Source organism: Cnephaeus nilssonii (genome assembly GCF_951640355.1).
Source record: "Cnephaeus nilssonii genome assembly, chromosome: 11".
NCBI lineage: Eukaryota > Metazoa > Chordata > Mammalia > Chiroptera > Vespertilionidae > Cnephaeus > Cnephaeus nilssonii.
The window spans coordinates 66,790,787-66,810,947 of NC_137082.1; the positions used below are offsets into that span (position 1 = coordinate 66,790,787).

A 20,161-nucleotide genomic window follows, 5' to 3' on the forward strand; every position below is an offset into this window, starting at 1 on the left:
TCCCCCAGCACATAGTCTGGGAGGCCCGCAGCAGGGAGATGGGGACAGTTTCTTCTCTCTCTCTCCGTCATTTTATCATCACTCCATGGTTGAGTTCGTCTTGTCCATTCACTTTACATGCTATCCCTTTTCTGACACTTCTCAAATGGCTATTCCCTGCCCCGACCCCTGCCCTGACCTCCAGGTGTCTATGTCCAGATGATGACTGGACATCTCTCCCTGGGTGTCTAGTGGGCATTGCAGACTCCCTGTCTTCTCCAGCTTTTCCCTCTCTTGGCCCCCTTCTGTCTGGTTAACAGCCCCTCCATCCTTCCACTTGCTTGGGCACATCCTTAAAGCCATCTCGATTCTATCCCTTCCCCTGGTATCCTACATCCAAACTATCAGGAAATCCAGCTGACTCTGCCTTCCACAAGGACCCAGAATCTGGCCATTCCTCACTCCTCCACAGCTGCCACCATGGTCTCAGCCACCATCAACTTCTGCTGGGACTGTTGCAGTCACCTCCCTCCCTCCCAGTCCCTTGCTTCTACCCTTACCCCCGCCAGGTGGTTCTATACATACATCCTGTGTCAGTCAGACCGTGTTACTCCTCTGCTTAAAACCCTCCCATGGCTCCCTCTTCATTCAGTGTAAATGCCAAGGCCCTGCCTTCATATCTGGTCTTCCCACTCTCCGTGCCCACCTCTCTGACCACATCTCCAAGCAGACCCGGTAGATTCCTGCCTCTGGGCCTTTGCACATGCTGTCTGCTTGGTCTAGAACACTCCGCAGGCATCCATGTGGTTTGTTACCCCTTCAGGTCTCTGCTTACTGGTAGATATCTTACTTCCACAGTGCAGCCTTCCCTGACCTCCCCATCTAAAGACTGCACCTTCTCCCATGCTTCCTCTCCCTCTTCACCATTGTACTTATGTTTTACTTGTTTGATTATTGTCTACTCTGCATGCACTAGAATTTAAGCCCTTGGAGGGCAAGGATTTTAAAAAATTTATTTTTATTGATTTCAGAGAGGAAGGGAGAGAGAGAAACATCAGTGATGAGAGAGAATCATTGATGGGGTGCCTCCTGCACTCCCCACACTGGGGATTGAGCCCATAACCCAGGCATGTGCCCTGACCGGGAATTGAACTATGACCTTTCTGGTTCATAGGTCAACACTCAACCACTGACCCACACTGGCCGGGCAGAGGGCAGAGATTTTTATTTCTCCTGTTCCCTGCTGTTTCCAGAACAGTACTTGGCCCATAGAGGCTGCTTAGGAAATATCTGTAGAGTGAAGGAAGAAAGAGCCATCTATTCACTGTCACTTACCTCCCGAGATAATATTATACACTGAGTGGCTAGATTATTATGATCTCTGAACGCATAATAATCTGGCCACTATATACTATATATATTAGAGGCCTGGTGCATGAATTTGTGCATGGGTGGGGTCCGGCCAGCCTGGCCAGGGGGAGGGGACATGGGCGGTTGGCCGGCCTGCCTGCTGGTCGAACTCCTGGTCAAGGGGACAATGTGCATATTAGCCTTTTATTACATAGGATATACACTGAGTGGCCAGATTATTAGGCGTTCAGAGATCATAATAATCTGGCCACTCCGTGTATATCAGGCCTTTTAGGCGTCAAGGACAGAGTTAAATCAAACACTGGGTACGTCCTCAAGGAGCTTCCGTCCTGGGGGGAGAATGGACACACCAGCAATGGCACTGCAGGGTGGGAGATGCTTTAACAGATGTGTTATTCAGGACTCTAGGTTGTACAACTGAAAGGGTCTCAAGCAAACAACACCACCACCAACAAAAAACTTTTATGGGCTCACTGATTCAGGAGGAAAGGCTTAAGGCACAGCTGGATTCCTGCACTCCCTGGCCTGGCCCTCATTGCCCATCCAGAGCTCTGATGGGTCAGGCCAGGGTCATATGTCTGTTCCTGTAGATGGAGGCAAGGCATCCCCCCCCCCCCCCCCCCCCCCCCCGCACAACACATGGACTAGGACTAGGAGCAGGACTAGGGTGTGACTTTCAGGAGGGCACATTTCAGCGGCTGCAGAAAGGGAGGATTTCCCATGGACCCTAAGTGGTTATGGAATGTGTGACCCTGTCTGTTGCAGGTGGTTAGGGGCAGAGTGGCGCGCTGCAGGTTTCCTGGCGACAGGAGGCCCCTGCCTCTCCTCCACACACCTCCTTTGCCCCCTCGCCCCTCACCTTATGAATATTCCTGGCTCTCCTCCTCTCCACCATCCTTCCTCCTCTGTATCACAAAGGGGCTCCAGATGGTGCGGCTCTCGGGGAGTCTGCCACGCAAATCTGTCGGGTTCATATCCCCCTTCTCCCTCCCCTTGTGCATATGCTGGCTCTGGGCTTCTCAGATCCTATTTCAGGCCTGAGAGAGGGAGGATGCTCAAGGTCTGGATGGGCCCCTGTGATGCTGGGAAGTCCTGTTTTATCTGAGTGGCCTCAGAGGCCTGCCCTAGACCTTTCGCCTTCCAGCAACGCCCTGAACCAAACAGGCCTGCTATTGCCCACTCTTCCTGGGATGTAAACCAGGCTCTCTCAGATTTTACTGAACATACGAACCACCTGGGGATCTAATGAAAATGCAGATACTGGATCAGCAGGTCTGGGGTGGGGCCTGGGATGCTGCCTGTCTAACACGCTCCCTGGAGATGAGAGGCCCAGGCTGCTGATCGGGGGACCACTCTGAGTGGCCAGAGTCTATATCGGGAGAGCCTTCCTTGGCTCACCTCCTCCCAGCTCCCCATTACCAGCTCTCAGAACTGCCTGCCTTCTCTTAGAGCCCTAGTCACAAAGGGCACGTCCACACCACGTGAGGCACACTTTATGCTCCAGAAATCTTGTTTTCTGCTGTCTTCTGACTGTCAACAAATCAATTAAGGTCCTACCACGTGCCAGGCACTGGGGAAGCAGCAGTGAACAGACACAATTCCTTGCTCTCATAGGTCTGACATTTGCGTGGGAGGAGATGGTTAGTAAGCAAATAAAATCCTGCAAGTGACAGGTTCTATGAATGTGCTAATCCGGGGATCTGAATTAGAGGTACAGGAACTTGCCCAAAGACCACCCAGCCAGTAAATGGCAAATTTTAACCTAATACATTTTTAGAAATCCCGTAATAATTTGCATCCAAAGCAGTTGGGTGACATGCCATGTATGTTAAAGGCATGGATCTCATACAGGTCAGTGTTCAAAGTCCACCGTGTTTCATGGAGTCCTGTCCTGTGTAAGAACCTCGGCACATGGAGAGCCAGGCTGTTGTTGTCCTCTGAGAGACTGCGCCCGGTGCTTACCATGGGCAGGCTCTGCTGGCTCCCTGCACCTCGGTTTCCTCATCTGTGTAGTGGGGGAGAGGATGAAGAGAGCAGAAGAATGGGCTTTGGGGGTTTGCATGGAGGCTGGCATGTGTAAGTGCTCAGTGGCTATTGGCTGCTATCACTGTTACCATGATTGTTCTCTTCATACTTATTGACGGGGAGAGTGGTAAATAGAGCAACTTGCCTTGGTTTGCTTAGGACTATCTTGATTTTAAAATGAAAAGTCCTGTATCCCAGGAGACCCTTCAGTCTTAGGTAAACCGGGACAGTTGGTCACTTTCCTGGAAAAGTGCTTATAAATTAGTGTAGGCCCTGGTATTAGCTAAGCCTAGATTTGAATCTAGCTCTCCCACTTCCTGCTGTGTGACCTTGAGCAGCTTACTGAGGCTCTCCGTGCCTTAGTTTCCCCACCCCTGCAAAATGGGGAGTGGTTGTAGTACCTACCTCAGAGGGTTTTGTGAGGTTTAAATGGATGAGATGATGAGTATAAAGGGTTTGGTGAAAGAGTAATATGCATCTTGTCCGGACTGGAGAGAAGCCGAGACCATTTTAAGGCCTGGTCTGGGGCTTCGAAGGTCCTCCCCTCCCCCACAGCTGGCTTTGGAGTCAGGCTGGCTCCATCCTCCACCACATCAAAGCTCCTCCTGTCGCCCTTTATGGCAGGGTCTGGGGGCCCCTGGTCCAGAGGCAGATTAGAGCAAGATCCTATCTGTGTGGTTGGAGGTGCCCAGCAGGGCAGAGGCTGGGGGCCCTTGTTCCAGCAGCCCCTGCCCCTCCCACACAGCCCAGCATACTGACGGATGCTGTCTTGGGTTTTAGCTCATCTGGCCCCTTGATGGTTCCCTTGCATGGGGACAGAAGCCTGTGCACCAGTGGGGCCCTGGACAGGTGGTCAACCTCTCTGTGCCTCATTTTCCTCCCCTCTGAGTGGGACTGCTCATGCACCAGAGCCCCTCCTGTCTTGGGCTGTATGAACAAAATGCATGTAGGACAAAACTGGGGCCCCAGAGGGTGGGGTTGGAAATAATTTACTTGGAACCAGCTAAAACTTGGAGCACACAAAGACTCCAGGGCAGTACGACTGTGCTGCTCGACAAAGGGCTACTGCGGGCTTACCGAAGTCGCTCTTATGGTACAGACTGTGCTCAGGTGGACCGGCTTCAAGGGCTGTGCCAGCGTCTTTCTCCTTCAGTCCTGTGTGTGTGTGTGTCCTCAGGGGGACACCTCACTTGGTGGTGGTGAGGTGAGGGGCCTCCATGCAGGAAGCGCCTGTCATCCTCCACCCAGCATGCAGGGGAGTCTTGAGAGTTAAATGGAAGAAGATATGTGGGACTTAAGAAATGATAGCTGCTGTGTCTTTTAAATTGAAATTAAACTTTTATTTACATTAATAGATTTAAGACAGGGTCTTGCACAGATCTGAAAAGATTCCAGTTTAACCTCAGCTGGAGGAGAAGATACAATCTAAGTTAGTCAGGTGATAGGTAATTACTGCAGGAGATAGATTTTATTGTGCACCTACTAAGTCCCAAAACCCTACAGACACTTGCTCTGCTCCAGGCGTGCCCCAGGGCCTGACAGCGTCGACACGTGAGCTTGGGCCTACCCAGAATCTGCTTTTAAAATCTGCTTGTGCAGCTGATTCGCAAGAACACTGCAGTTTGAGAAATGTCAGTTTGGTGTTATTCACTCCTTTAACTACCACCCTGTGAGGTAGGGTGCCTGAAAGAAAGAGGCATGGAGAGGTTCCGTAATCTGCCCAGGCCCATGCAGCTTGCAGGGTTTATGAGTCTAGGACAGTGGTCGGCAAACTCATTAGTCAACAGAGTCAAATATCAACAGTGCAACGATTGAAATTTCTTTTGAGAGCCAAATTTTTTAAACTTAAACTTCTTCTAACGCCACTTCTTCAAAATAGACTCGCCCAGGCCGTGGTATTTTGTGGAAGAGCCACGCTCAAGGGGCCAAAAGAGCCGCATAGTGGCTCGCGAGCCGCAGTTTGCCGAACACGGGTCTAGGACAAGAGGCAGAGGCAGGATTCGAACCCAGGCAGCCCACTGCCAGAGCCCTGCTCTTTTTTTTTTAAATTTTCACCCGAGGATATTTTTTTCATTGCTTTTAGAGTGGAAGGGAGAGGTGTGGGGAGAGAAAGAGAAACATCGATGCGAGAGAGACAGATCTGTTGCCTTCCACACAACGCCTCTACTGAGCCGGGGATGGAGCCTACAACCGAAGTACATGCCCTTGACTGGGAATCGAACCTGTGACCCTTTGGTGTGCAGGCTGACGCTCTAACCACGAGAAAAACGGGCCAGGCCAGAGCCCCGCTCTTGACCATCATGCTGTACCATTCAGTGGGGTGCCAGCTGAGAACACAGAAAGGGAGTGGGTGATTCTGACAGGGCGAGGGTCGGCCTCTGCCTTGCCTTGGCTGAGTTGGACCTTCAGAGAGGAGGAGTTCTTGGCAGCGGTCGCCTACCTTTCGGACCTCACGGACCACCAGTGGTCCGCGGACCACCAGTTGGCGACGGCTGCTCTAGAGCATTCGTTAGCAGGGAGGTATGCCACCTGGTCTAGCCCCAGAGCTGGTCAGTAGCAGGTTAGTAGCACCCGTGTACTGTCACAGAGTATGGGCCAGCACTTGAATTAGATGTAAATTAAAGAAGAATAGGAACAGTCTCTCATTAATTACTCAAGTCCCAAATCTTTATTGAGTATCTCCTGTGTGCTGTACTGGGTCCTGGGAACTCAGGAGTGAACAAAACAAAACAAGTCCTGCCCTGGTGGAGCCGGTGTTCTCATGGGGGCCGCAGAGACATCGTAAGAACACAGTGAGCAGGGCCATTCCAGGTTTCCATACCCACCAGGATGGTGGGTGTAATGAAGAGTTGGGTGCTCAGGAAAGGCCTGACCTAGGAGTGAAGCCATGGATGATGTGCAGAAGCCAGGGATGCGACTTAGGGAGAAGCGAGTTCTCACAGGAGGAAACTGCAAGAGCCAAGGTGGGAAGGAACTTGGTGAGTTTGAGGTGCAGGAGGTGCTGGAGTGGAGGGAGGGAAGGCGACGAGGTGAGGAAGGTCATGGCACAGCATGCAGGGCCTGGCAGGTAAAGATGAGGAGCAGGGGTTTCCTGCAGGTGCAGCTGGCAGCTGTGGAGAGAGCAGGGCAGAAGAGTGCTTGATGTCTGTTTTAAAAGAGGCCAGTGAGGTCAGAATGTGGAGGCTGGACCGTAGGACTAGCAAGACTGGTTAGGTGGCTACTGGTCAACTGTCGGTGATCAGCAGGGTGGCGATAAAGCTGGCTCAGTCTTGAAGTGGTGGTGGAGTGATGTGGGAGGTGAGGCTTTTCAGTGGAGGGAACATTGCTGTAACCTGGAAGGCTTCCTGGAGGAGGCAGAGACTGTCAGAACGGGCCTGACAGCCTTGGGAACATTCCAGTGTAGGAATCCCATAAGCAAGTTCATGTAAAGGGCAGGAGATAGGCTTATGTGATCTCTCTCCAACAATGAAAGGTCACGGATGAGCTTGGAGTTGTCCCTGGAATTTCAAAGCTAGAAAAGAAATTAAGGGTCAAAGGTTTGGGCCCCCTCTTGAAAGGGGGGCAAGAAGGCAGCTCAGGGAAAGTCAGGACATCCAGGCAGAGGAGTGTGGAGGCTGTTAGCACTGGCCCTGGCTGGACCACAGGCCTGTCACTGACCCTCCCTGGGCCTCCGTTTCCTCAGGCATCAAGTAGGGTTACAGTGAGGTGCAAACTGAGTGTGCCAGTGGCCTGGCAAGTTGGAACACAGGGTACCGTTCCAGGGCCTGATGCCCTGTGCCAGGGCCAAGAGCAGCTTGGTTTGCAAGGCGGCGTTTCTGGGTGAGAACAGAGTTGTTTGAGGAAGGCAACGAGGGGGGACAAAGGGGGGCTCTTTCTCTTTTCTCTCTGGGGAGATCATTGAGAGAGTGGGCACACAGAGGCGGGGAACAGAGACAGAGCTGTGGGCCTCTTTTTTGGGGGGGTAGGGAGGGGAGAGGGAGCTAGGTCAGCTGTATGGGCCACTTAATACCCATGAACTTGCAATTAAATGCGGAAGTGGGAGACAAGGGGGTGGTCAAAGGGGATATTGTTCATAGCTCCAGAGAGGAGGGCGGCTGGAGCCCTGGGGAAATGGCCAGCCTCCAATATGAATGGGCTGCAGTGTCCTGGGGGGACCAGGGGGCCGTCATTTGGCTCTTTGTCCTGCTCTGCTGGACCCAGCCACAAAGGCCAGCTTGATTCCCATTGGGCTTCTTCAGGGAGAGATGGGGGGGAGGGGGGCATCAACCCCGTCTTGGCCAACCTCCCAGGGCCCCTGGCAAAGAGGTCCCTTTGGGAACGGGAATGGGGGCGATGATAGAATGTGGGGACTCTCTAGAAATCCCTTCCTCACCATGATCAAACATTTTTATTCATAGCATTTTTTTTTGGTTAAAAAATTTTAGGCATATCTTGTGTGCAAAATTCACAATATTAAGTGTACAGCTTGATGAGTTTTTACATATGACTTATCTTTATAACCATTACCCACATCAGATAGTAAATATTGCCAGCATCCTAGTCAGCATCCCCCAAAGTAACCACTCCGATTTCTATCATTAAATATTACGTTTGCCTGTTTTTGAACTTTATGTAAAATTGCATCATACAGTATATGCTCTTATGTGTCTTCTAAATTAATTGTTAAAGTATAACTATATATGTACATATGACTATATATGTATATGTGTATGTACATAAAAACTGTTATATGCATACCATATATTACTTATATATGTTATATATAATTATTCCCATGGCTCAAGTGAAAAAGACATGAATAATGCAGAGTGAGAAGTCAGCGCCCCAAGACTATGGACATAGACAGTAAAAAGATCGGTGGTTGCCAGGGATGGAGCACACGGGGGTTTTAGGGCAGTGAAACCACTCTCTAGGATACTGTAATGATGGATGCATGTCATCACGCATTTGTCCAAACCCAGAGACTGTGTACCACCAAGAGTGAACCCTAATGCCAACCATGGACTCTGGGAGATAATGATGTGTCCATGTAGATTCACAGATTGTAACAAATGATATTGGGGGAGGCTATGCACGTATGAGGGGTATAAAGGAAATTTTGGTACCTTCTGCTCAATTTTGCTGTGAACCTAAAACTGCTCTAAAAAAATAAAATCTTAAAAAACACACAAAAGAAGCCACCTCCCAGTTTCCTCCCCAAAGCCAGCCACGGGCCCTGGTTTCATATGAGCCCTTCAGATCGTCTGTTCATGCTCCTTTTGTTACATACGTGGTAGCTCATTGTGCTCATATTTCTGCACTTGGCTTTGTCCCTTTTCACCCTATGTCACGGATGTTGTTCCATAATAGCACATAGAATTCCATTGCATTTATGCACTGTGGTTTTGTTTTCTTTTAAGCTGGTCCCCTCTTGATGGACACTGAGGTTGTTCCCATCTTTTGCCATTAAAAATGATGGATGGCAGACACAGGCCACTTCATACCTGTAAGTTTGTATAGTTGTAGGAATGGAATTTCTGGGTTCAAGGGTGGTATATACATGTGTAATTTATCTTTTCTTTTTTAAAATTTTATTTATAGATTTTAGAGAGAGAGAGGAAGGGAGAGAGAAAAAGAGAAACATCGATTTGTTGTTCTACTTATTTATGCATTCATTGGTGGATATGCCCTGAATGGGGATCAAACGTGCAACCTTGGCTTATCAGGGTAATGCTCTAACCAACTGAGCTACTCAGCCAGGGCCCGTTTGTAATTTCCCATTCATTTTTAATTACATGACAGATATGAATGGAATTTCCTTGTAGAAAATCAAACCATTACAGATGAGGTAACCCCCACCTTCCTATTCCTCTATCTTCAATTGCTCTTGTTACTAGTCTGCTGTGCAGCCTTCCAGATCTTTCCCTGTGTGTTCTTGCCATTGACATACATAAATATGGGCCCATGGAAACGACAGGACATGTTTTTAAGTGTGTGCATTTGTTTAAATAAAAAGACGTCAAACTGAGGCCACGGGGGCAGGTGGTTAAAGCTACAGGCTCTGGAGCCACGCTCCTGGGTTTGAATTCTAGTTCAATGGGCCGCTTAATACCCATGAACTTAATGCCCTTACCTGCTGTCTGAGGGTAAATGACTGTGGACACCTAGCATTTTGCAGCTGGCTTTGCTCGCTGACTGTAGTCTGGGTGATCTTTTAATGCTGTTTTACACAGTTTCAGCTCATTCCTTCTAACTTATGCCTACTGTTCATAGGGTGATTATAATGGAGTTTAATCCATTCTTCTCTTGGTGGGCATCTAGGTGGTTCTTTCTTTTTAAAAAAATCTTTATTGTTGAGATTATTACAGATGTCCCTCTTTTGTCTTCTCATTACCCCCCTCTACCCAGTTCCCGTCACGCCCCAGGCCTTTGCCACCCTATTGTCTGTGTCCATAGGTAATGCATACCTGCATATAAGATCTTTGATTAATCTCTCCCCGCCCCGCCACACCCCGCTTTTCTCTGAGAATCGTCAGTCTGTTCCATTTCCATGCCTCTGATTCTATTTTACTCACCAGTTTATTCTGTTCATTAGATTTCTTATTTGTTTATTTTGCCTTTTAGATTCAATTGTTGATAGGTATGTATTTATTGCCATTTTGTTGTTCATATTTTTGATCCTTTTCTTTTTCTTCTTCATCCTCTTCTTAAAGAATACCCTTCTCATATAATACTGGTTTGGTGGTGATGAACTCCTTTAGCTTTTTCTTGTCTGTGAAGCTCTTTATCTGACTTTCAATTCTAAATGATAACTTTGCTGGGTAGAGTAATCTTGGTTGTAGGTCCTTGCTATTCATCACTTTGAATATTTCTTGCCACTCCCTCTGGCTTGCATACTTTTTTTAAAAAAATATTTTATTGATTTTTTTACAGAGAGGAAGGGAGAGGGATAGTTAGAAACACCAATGAGAGAGAAACATTGATCAGCTGCCTCCTGCACACCTCCTTCTGGGGATGTGCCCACAACCAAGGTACATGCCCTTGGCTGGAATCGAACCTGGGACCCTCAGTCTGCAGGCCGACGCTTTATCCACTGAGCCAAACCGCTTAGGGCTGGCCTGCATACTTTGAATATTTCTTGCCACTTCCTTCTGGCCTGCATAGTTTCTGTTGAGAAATCAGTTGACAGTCATATGGGCATTCCCTTGTAGGTAACTAACTGCTTTTCTCTTGCTGCTTTTAAGATTCTCTCTTTGTCTTTAGCCCTTGGCATTTTAATTATGATGTGTCTTGGTGTGGTCCTCTTTGGATTCCTCTTGTTTGGGACTCTGTGTGCTTCCTGAACTTGTAAGTCTATTTATTTCACCAGGTAGGGGAAGTTCTCTGTCATTATTTCTTCAAATAGGTTTTCAATATCTTGCTCTCTCTCTTCTTCCGGCACTCCCATAATGTGAATGTTGGTACGCTTGAAGTTGTCCCAAAGGCTCCTTACACTATTTTCATATTTTTGGATTCTTTTTTCTTTTTTGCTCTTCTGGTTGGGTGTTTTTTGATTCCTCATATTTCAAATAATTGATTTGATTCTCAGAATCTTCTACTCTACTGTTGAATCCCTGTATAGCAAGGATGTCAAACTCATTTATTTAAACAAGGCATGTGGCCCACCGGCCGTGAGTTTGACATGGTTGCTATATATTATTTTTTATTTCAGTCAGTGTATTCTTAATTTCTGACTGGTCCTTTTCCATTTTTTGGGGGGTTTCTAGAAGATTCTTGAGTAACCTTACAACCGTGGTTTTGAACTCTATATCCAGTAGTTTGCTTTCTTCCATTTCTTTCATTTGTGACATGTTTCTTTGTCTCTGCATTTTGGCTGCTTCCCTGTGTTTGTTTCCATGCATTGGGTAGAGCTGCTATGTCTTCTTGAGTTGGTAGAGTAGCCTTGTATAGTAGGTGCCCTATAGGGCCCAGTAACTCAGCCTCCCCTGTCACCTGAGCTGGGAGCTCTAGGTGCACCCCTCTGTGGGCTGTGAGCACAGTCTTGTTGTAGTTGAGACTTGATTGCTGTTGGTGTCACTGGGAGGAATTGACCTCCAGGCCAATTGGCTGTGAGGACCAGCTGTGACACCAGTGGGAGAGCTGCTGTGCAGGAGACACCCCTCTGGAGCAGGACTTGCTTCAGTGGGGCTTTGGTGATCACTGAGTCTGCCCCTTGAGTGTGTTGCTTATGGATGTGTAGAGATGTAATCTGGTATGGTCTGACACTGACCACTGGGTACACTGGCTCTTGAGTCTCCAGGAAGGTGCAAAGTCAGCCACTGCCTGGGGCCACCCAGCAGGAGCTACAGAGATATCTGCAGATTCCTCCTCTTTATTGGGTTTGGAAGTGCCCAGATGAGGCCCAACTATGAAGCAAGGCAGGCTGGTGCCGGTGCCGGGTTGGGCTTCTTATTGATTGGTTTGGGCCTTCCTGACCCAGCTGCACCTTGTTTGAGAGATTTCAGCCTGAGCAAGGACAGGCCATTCATGTGCAAAAGCTTTTGCCCACAGCTTGGGTGAGGTTATAAATTGGATGAGACGGGGTCTTAGAGAATCACCAGGGCAGAGCCAACAGAAATGGCTGTTAGTCAGCCCTGTGATAGACCACAGAGATCCCAGCCTAGGAACAATGATCCCGGGGAGCACCTTCATCTGGGAGAAAGCTGCTCCGAGTTCATGCCCTGATGCCAGACAATCCAGTTCCTCCTTTTATGTGTCTGTGTTCCCCAGAGCCTCGTCCTAGTGCTGGAGCATAGAGGAAGCAAGACCTTGTAAGTTCAGTTTGTGGTGCCGGCCTTTTAAGAGGAACAGCTGGGTCTCCAGCAGCCTCTGTGTCACTGAGCCCCAATCTGCACTGGTTTTTACAGTCCGTAGTGCTTACTGCCCTTAGGGACTTCTTTTCTCAGCTCTGGGATCCTGGGCTGGGTGTCTGGTGTGGGGCTGGGACCCCTTGCTCTTCTGGGCAGCCTCTGAAGACACCATCTCCCTCCCAATTAAAAAAGCAGCCCACGTGGGTGCCAGACCAGCCTGTTCCGTGCCTCTGTACCTCCTACCAGTCTCATTGTGCTTTCTTCTTTACTTCCCTACCTGTAAGACTTCCATTCAGCCAGCTTTCCAGCAGTTTTGGATGATGGTTGTTCTGTATTTTAGTTGTAATTTTGATGTGGTTGTGGGAGTACAGGCATTTACCTACACTACACCACCATCTTCAAATCTCTCTCTGGGTGGTTCTTTTTTTTTTAAAAAAAATAATTCTTTATTGTTGAAAGTATTACATATATCCCCCTTTATCCCCCATTGACTCCCTTCAGCCCGCCTCCCCCGTTCCCCCAGGCCTTCAGTACCCTATTGTCTGTGTCCATGGGTTATGCATATATGTATATAAGGTCTTTGGTTGATTACCTCCCACCCACCCTCCCTCCTCCACCTTCCCTCTGAGATTCCACACTCTGTTCCATGCTTCCATGTCTCTGGATCCACTCCATTCATCAGTTTATTTTGTTACTTAGATTCCACATATGAGTGCGATCATGTGATACTTGTCTTTCTCTGACTGACTTATTTCACTTAGCATGATACTCTCCAGGTTCCTCCATGCTATCTCAAAGGGTAAGATATTCTTTTTTTTTTACTGTTGCATAGTATTCCATGGTATAAACATACCACAACTTTTTTATCCAGTCATCTACTGATGGGCACTTGGGCTGTTTCTAGATCTTAGCTGTTATAAATTGTGCTGCTGTGAACGTAGGAGTGCATACATTCTTTTTCATTAGTGCTTTAGGTTTCTTAGGATATATTCCTAGAAGTGGAATCACTGGGTCAAATGCTAGTTCCATATTTAATTTTTTGAGGAAACTCCATACTGTTTTCCACAGTGGCTGCACCAGTCTGCATTCCCACTAGCAGTGCACTAGGGTTCCCTTTTCTCCACATTCTTGCCAGCACTTGTCATTTGTTGATTTGTTGATGGTAGCCAGTCTGATAGGTGTGAGGTGATATCTCATTGCATCTCTCTGATGATCAGTGACTTTGAACATTTTTTCTTATGTCTTTTGGCCATTTGGATGTCCTCTTTGGAGAAGTGTCTATTTAGGTCCTTTGCTCATTTTTCAATTGGATTGTGTGTCTTCCTTTTGTTAAGTTGTATGAGTTCCTTATATATTTTGGATATTAACCCTTTATCAGATGTATCATTGCCAAATATGTTCTCCCATACAGTGGGCTCTCTTTTCGTTTTGTTAGGTGGTTCTTTTTCTTCCATATCTGGAGTTCTCAACCTCTGCACTATTGCAGTTTGGGCTGTGTAGTCCTTTGATGTGGGGGGGGGGGGGGGCTGTCCCGTGCATGGTAGGTGTGCTTAGCAGCATCGCTGGCCCCTCTACCACCCCCACTTGTGACGACCAATAATGACTCCAGACATTGCCCAATGTGGTGCTGAGAAGTACTGCAGCCAGCCTCCTTTTCCAAACCTCTCTGTGCACATGGGCAAGGTCTTCATCACTATTGTATTCCCATTCCACAGGGAAGGAAAAGGGGGCTCAGAGAGGTTGAGACATTGGCTTGAGGTCACAGTGAAAACACGGCAGAATTTGCACTCATGCTTCTTGCCATTTTTTTGGGAATGGTGCCAGGCACACTTCTAGGCCGAGCTGGGTATTTAGTGGGTGACAGCACAGACCTGAGCCCCTGCCCTCACAGATCTAGCATTTTTGTGGGAGTGACAGACAGTAAGGCTGTCACCCAATAGATACTTGACATATCATGTGGGGTGTGGTGGGTGAGGGTAAGGAGATAGAGAATCACAGTAACGCTGCCACCTGCTATTTGATGATACTTGACAGTAATAACTGATGTGTACTGAAGGTTTCAGTACATTCATTGTTATTCTAAAGAGCTTCACACGATTCACTTGTTGAATCCCCACCAAAAAGCCCTATGAGACACCGTTAGTTTTATTCCGGATTGCAGGTGGGGAAACTGAGGCACAGAGGGGTGAAGTCTTTTGCTAGGAAGTGGCAGAGTTGGTACTAGAACCTGGGTTGCTAAACTCATAACCACACTGCAGCCCTGCCTTCATGTCCACTCCTGGTCCCTACTTCCTGGGTGGTTGTGAGGGCGAGAGTAAAAGATTAAATAGAGGGCCGGAGACCATGGGATACCAGGATACAGGCTTTATTGAAGATCACCCTGCCGGGCCGTCTTCCAGAAGGGAAAAAAAGGGACGGGCCAGGGGTGAGAGCGCCTTTTTAAGGGAGGAAGGAGGGGGCGGGGCTTGGGGCGCTCAGACACGCTGATTGGTGGAATCATGTAAGGCACATGATTAGGCACCTAGGGATTTAGGAATTGGGGGCTTAGGGTGTATGGCAGGTGCTGATTGGTGGTTCAATGTATAGTCCATATAAGGTGTTCAGGAATGTCCGGCTGCAGGTAGAGTTTACGTCATACTCCGTCCATCAGTTGGGGGATGGGAGGATCTATCATTCCAGGCTTTTGCTAATATTAGAAAAAAATTGAGAGTCCGGGCAGGGTCAGGGGATGAAGGTCCGTCTTCCATAGCTACTTCCTGCTGAGAGGGGGCGTCGTTAGGGGCGTCTACCCGGGGTCTCAAGGATTCTGGTGTTAGGTTCTGAATTCAGTGCCAGATAGATCTCTCCCACCTTCTGGTTAGCGAACGCCTGCATTCTGTTCTGCAAGAAACTAGTGAAACAACGCATGAGACATGGGCCAAAAAGCAGAATTAAGAGTATAGATACCAGTGGGCCTAATAGTGGGAGGAGCCATGGTGTAAGTGATCCAAAAATGGCGTACCCCCCTTCTAGCTGGTTGTGTCGTCTTTGGTCAATCCTGTCCCGGAGGGATTTAATGTGATCTTTGACAATGCCTGATTCATTTACAAAGTAGCAGCATTCCTCCCCAAGAAAAACACAGGTACCCCCTTTTTCTGCTGTCAAGAGATCTAAAGCACGCCGGTTCTGTAGGGCTACCGCTGCTAAGGAGTCTACCTGCCTTTGAAGGGATTCCAGGGAATTGCTAATGATGGAGATATCTTCTGAAAATTCCGCAGACAATTTGTGGTAGAAATGAACAGAGGAGGAAATGCCTCCCACTCCTGTCCCTACTGCAGTGAGGACTCCCGTACCCACTAAGAGGGGAACAAGGGCTGCTCTTTTTTGGCGGGACCTGAGAAGACCAAGAGAGGATTCGAGTTCTCCCTCTGTTCTGATAGAAAGATTGGGGGTTAGGAAGACATAAAGACAGAGCGAGTGTGACAGACCTTGAGGGACACAGGTGTAGGCCGTAGTCCCACAGAGGAGAAAAATACCCGGTGGCGGGCAGGCTAAGGGAGGGGGTAAGTTTGTATATTGTGCACAGTAGTAAGGTGTATGAGTAGTTGAGGTAGTGGTTTGAGAGGTATTTGTTAAACAGGTAGTGTTTTCCGTATTGAAGAGAGAGATGTTGTATAGGGTGCGTTGAGGTCTGGTATAGGTAAAAGTTAAGTTAGTGATCCAATAGGTTGGGGTTGGAGTGGCTATGATGAGGGTTCGAGCCAGTGACAGACAAATCCAGCAGGATGTAGAGAAGGAGGGATTGATATTAGAGAGTAGATGGAAAGTTGTGTTGATGAGGGTGGGCAGAGGAGTAGGTCCAGGGTTCGTAGGGCGAGAGAGAATGTCCTTTAGTGAGGGAGGGATAGGTCGGGGATTAATATAAGTTTTAATAAAGATAATTATACCCCCGGGATCTCTACCTCCTCCATCTATTCTGATTCCCGCTGGCTGAGCCTGGCTCCAGAGTGGGTCTGCTGGGTTTGATATGGTAAAGCTGACAGGATTACACGTAAGGGGGCCACAGTCTGAGGGGGGTCTAAGATTTACCAGTGGACTGCGTAATGCACCAGAGTGGTAGAGAGAACACTGCCAATATGGACAGTAGAACTCCCCTACATCATCACAATCCCCCTTTTGGCGATATTTCATGCATAGATATTTGTGGTCGGTGGCATAGGCCTGATACCACCCACCACAGCTGGACCACCCAGGTGCCATGGCTGCACAGGCATCGAAATAGAGAGTGACACTAGAGGATCTCCCATCCCAGACAGTAGAATTGATGACTCCCTCATCATCCCAAGTCCGTTTTACCTGAAAGGACCAAAAACCCTCATTGGCGCATTCAATGTTGGCTGCCTGTAGAAGAATTATGGTGAGGAGACAAGGCATATTAAAAGGAATTCGAAAACCTGAGCTTCTTCCGGAGTAAAGAATTGGAGGGTCCCTTGCCAGGTAAGATCCACTATCCATGAGTGTAAGTCTTCTGGGGAAGCAGATCGTGGTCGCCACCAGGACCAGTCCTCCAGGATGCACTGCAGGAAATGGTAGAATCTAGCCTGTAAGGAATGATGGATCATCAAGTCCTGGATGGTGTCGTCGAGTCCTCTTCGGGGATGGTGGGGAGACATTTGGTGAGTCTGAGAGAGGTAGGTCCTGTGGGGGTAGAAGTGTAGGAAGGTAGTGTTTTGTGTAGAGGTTTGTATGGCTTAATGTGTGAGAGGTGATACCAGTGTTGGATTCCTTGTACCTTTGCTGCAGTAGGGGTGGATAGTATGACTGGGAAGGGTCCCTCCCATGTGGGTGTTAAGGATGCCTTTCCTTTTTTCTTGACATAAACCAAGTCCCCAGGGAGGACTGAGAGATGAGTAGAAGTTGTAGGAAAGGGACGGGGGAGAAGGTTATCAGCGTGTTGTTGTAAGAGTGCCCTCATATGGGCAAAAGCAGGAAAGTAGTCTCCAGGGGAGGGGGAATTGTCCTCTGGGGTTTGGAGGACAAAAGGTCGTCCATACATGATCTCAAAGGGGCTTAGAAGTAGTGGTTGTCGAGGCATGGCCCTCAGTCTCATTAGTGCCAGGGGAAGAAGTTCGGTCCAAGGCATATGGAGTTCTAAAGATAGCTTGGTTAGATGTGTTTTTAAGAGATGGTTGGCCTTTTCTACTTTTCCCGAAGACTGAGGGTGGTAGGGGATGTGGAGGTTCCATTTGATGTTTAGCGTTTGAGAAACTAGCTGCGTTATCTGAGAGATGAAAGCTGGGCCATTATCAGATTGAAGGGACATTGGAAAGCCAAAGCGGGGAATAATGTCATGGGTGAGGGCTACCACTACTGTATGAGCATTCTCCCTGCTGGTGGGATAGGCCTCTATCCATCCTGAAAATGTGTCCACTAGAGTGAGAATATAACGGTGTTTTTTGTGTGAGGGCATGTGTGTGAAGTCTATCTGCCAGTCCTGTCCTGGGAGGTTTCCTCTTATCTGGTGTGTTGGGAAAGAGCGAGGGCGGGCTCCACCCTGAGGAGAGCAGGGATTGCAGATGTCACAGGTGTTAGTTATCTTCTGTATTAAGGAGGATAAAGATGGACAGGACAGAAAGCTGGTTGTGTACAGCAGGAGGGGTTTTTGTCCCACATGGAAAGTGTTATGGATTCCCTGAAGTATCTCCATTGCTTGGGCTTGGGGAAGGATGAATTTTCCTGACTTAGTGTACCATCCTTGCTTCTGAGGGTACCCTAGGTACTTGAGATGTTCTTCTTTTGAGTATTGTGGGGAAATTGTAGGTATAGACAGTAGTATTAAGTTAGCTTGGGTGGTGCCTGACTGGGCCACCCCTTTTGCTGTCCTATCTGCCAGGTTGTTGCCAATAGCAATAGGGTGTGTAGAATTCTGGTGTCCTTTGCAGTGTATGATGGCAGCTGCTTTGGGCAACAAGGCTGCATTGAGTAAGGCCTTGATGTATGTATGGTTGTGTAGGGGATTGCCTTTGGTGGTTAGGAATCCCCGTTCGCGCCATATGCTGGCACCAGAATGAATTATGTGGTATGCATATTTGGAGTCAGTGTAGATATTTATGGACTTGCCAGCTGAGATGGTTAGAGCTCGGGTGAGGGCTATGAGTTCTGCTTGCTGAGATGTTGTGTTTGGGGGAAGGGAACTTGCTTCTATTATGGAAGAATCGCTAGATACTATAGCATAACCTGCTTTATATAGTCCTTCCTTTGTGCGGGTAGAACTGCCATCGATGTAAAGGGTTTGTTCAGGTGTGGGGAGAGGAGTGGGTGAAATATGAGGAAAGGGAGATATGAATTGGGTAATTGTTTCAATGCAGGAGTGGAGAGGAGGGTCCGTCCCAACAGGGAGGAGAGTAGCAGGATTCAAGGGAGAGCAAGGAATGAAAGAAAACTGGTGGTTTTCGATGAAAACCAGATGGTATGCCTGAAGTCGTGAAGGTGAAAGATGTTGTATAGCCTTATGGGTCACAAGATCCTGGAGATGATGAGGGGATCTGATAGTAGTGTGTTGCCCAAAAGTAAGTTTAGAGCTTTCTAGGGCCAGAATAGCTGCTGCTGCTAAGGCTCTGAGACAAGGGGCCCAGCCTTTACAGGTGGGGTCTAGTTGTTTCGATAGGTATGCTACTGGGGCGAAAGAGGGACCCTTGTCCTGTCCTAGGACCCCCAGAGCCAGGCCATGATTTTCATGAGTGTATAGTATAAATGACTGTGAGAGGTCTGGGAGGTGTAGTGCTGGAGCCTGGATAAGAGCCTGCTGTAAGGATTTAAATGCTGATTCTATAGGTTTTGAGGGGTCTAGAGGCTCATTGGGGTCTCCTTTAGTCGCCTCATACAGGGGTTTAGCTAGGTTACTGTAATTAGGGATCCAGGAGCGGAGAAAGCCAGCCACTCCCAGGAAAGAGAGAAGGTCAGATTTGGTAGTTGGCGTAGGTATGGAAGAGATAAGGCTTTTACGGTCGGCAGTAATCTCCTTTTTGTCCTGTGAAATTCTGATTCCAAGGTATGTTACTGCTGACAGGGAGAGCTGAGCCTTAGTTGCTGAGACCCGATAACCGCGCTGGGCAAGAAAGTTAAGAAGTAGACATGTGTCCTCCTGGGAGATTTGGAGATCAGAACTACACAATAGGAGGTCATCTACGTATTGTAAGAGGGAACTTCTGGGCAGCGCCAGATCCAGTAGATCTTTTGCCAATGCCTGCCCAAAGAAGTGGGGGCTATCCCTAAACCCCTGGGGCAGAACCGTCCACGTGAGCTGCTGTGAATGTCTAGTTTCAGGGTCAGTCCAGGTGAATGCAAAGAGGTCCTGGCATTGTGGATCTAAAGGGATAGTGAAGAAGGCATCTTTTAGATCAAGGACTGTAAAAAAGGAGGACGAAGGGGGAATAGAAGACAGAATGGTATAGGGATTGGGCACAACAGGAGCTATGGGCAGTACTGCTGAGTTGATGGCTCTGAGGTCTTGGACCAGGCGATACGAGCCGTTTGGCTTAATGACAGGAAGGATGGGAGTATTGAAGGGGGAGTTTGTGGGCCTCAAAAGACCTGAATTGAGAAGTTTGGAAATAGTAGGTTTGAGGCCAAATAGATGTTTGGTTGGGACAGGGTATTGGGGAACAAAAGGGAAGGAGTCAGGGTTTTTGCGGTGGATAAGGACAGGAGTGTGGTGTTTGGCTACGGATGGATTGGAGGTGTCCCAGACTATAGGGTTGACTTTATTTGGAGGTAAAGGGGGAATGACCGAGGCCGAGTCTGAGTCAGCAGCTGAGACAAGAAAGATAGAGGCCGAGGGTGTGTAGGCAGAGGGAGTCAGTGAGACAGTTGCATGGAATTTAGATAAGATGTCTCTCCCCAGTAAAGGGGTGGGACATTGGGGAATAACTAAGAAACAGTGTGTGAACTGTATTCCCTCAAATGTACAGAGGAGGGGT

The 20,161-nt window shown here is 48.3% G+C and overlaps 1 protein-coding gene across 1 annotated transcript in view; it reads left to right on the forward strand.

Annotated features, from left to right (window-relative positions):
* The window catches only part of PREX1 (phosphatidylinositol-3,4,5-trisphosphate dependent Rac exchange factor 1), a 182,020-nt gene that overhangs the window by 19,270 nt on the left and 142,589 nt on the right, over positions 1-20,161 (forward strand). The gene's annotated exons all lie outside the window — the stretch shown is intronic.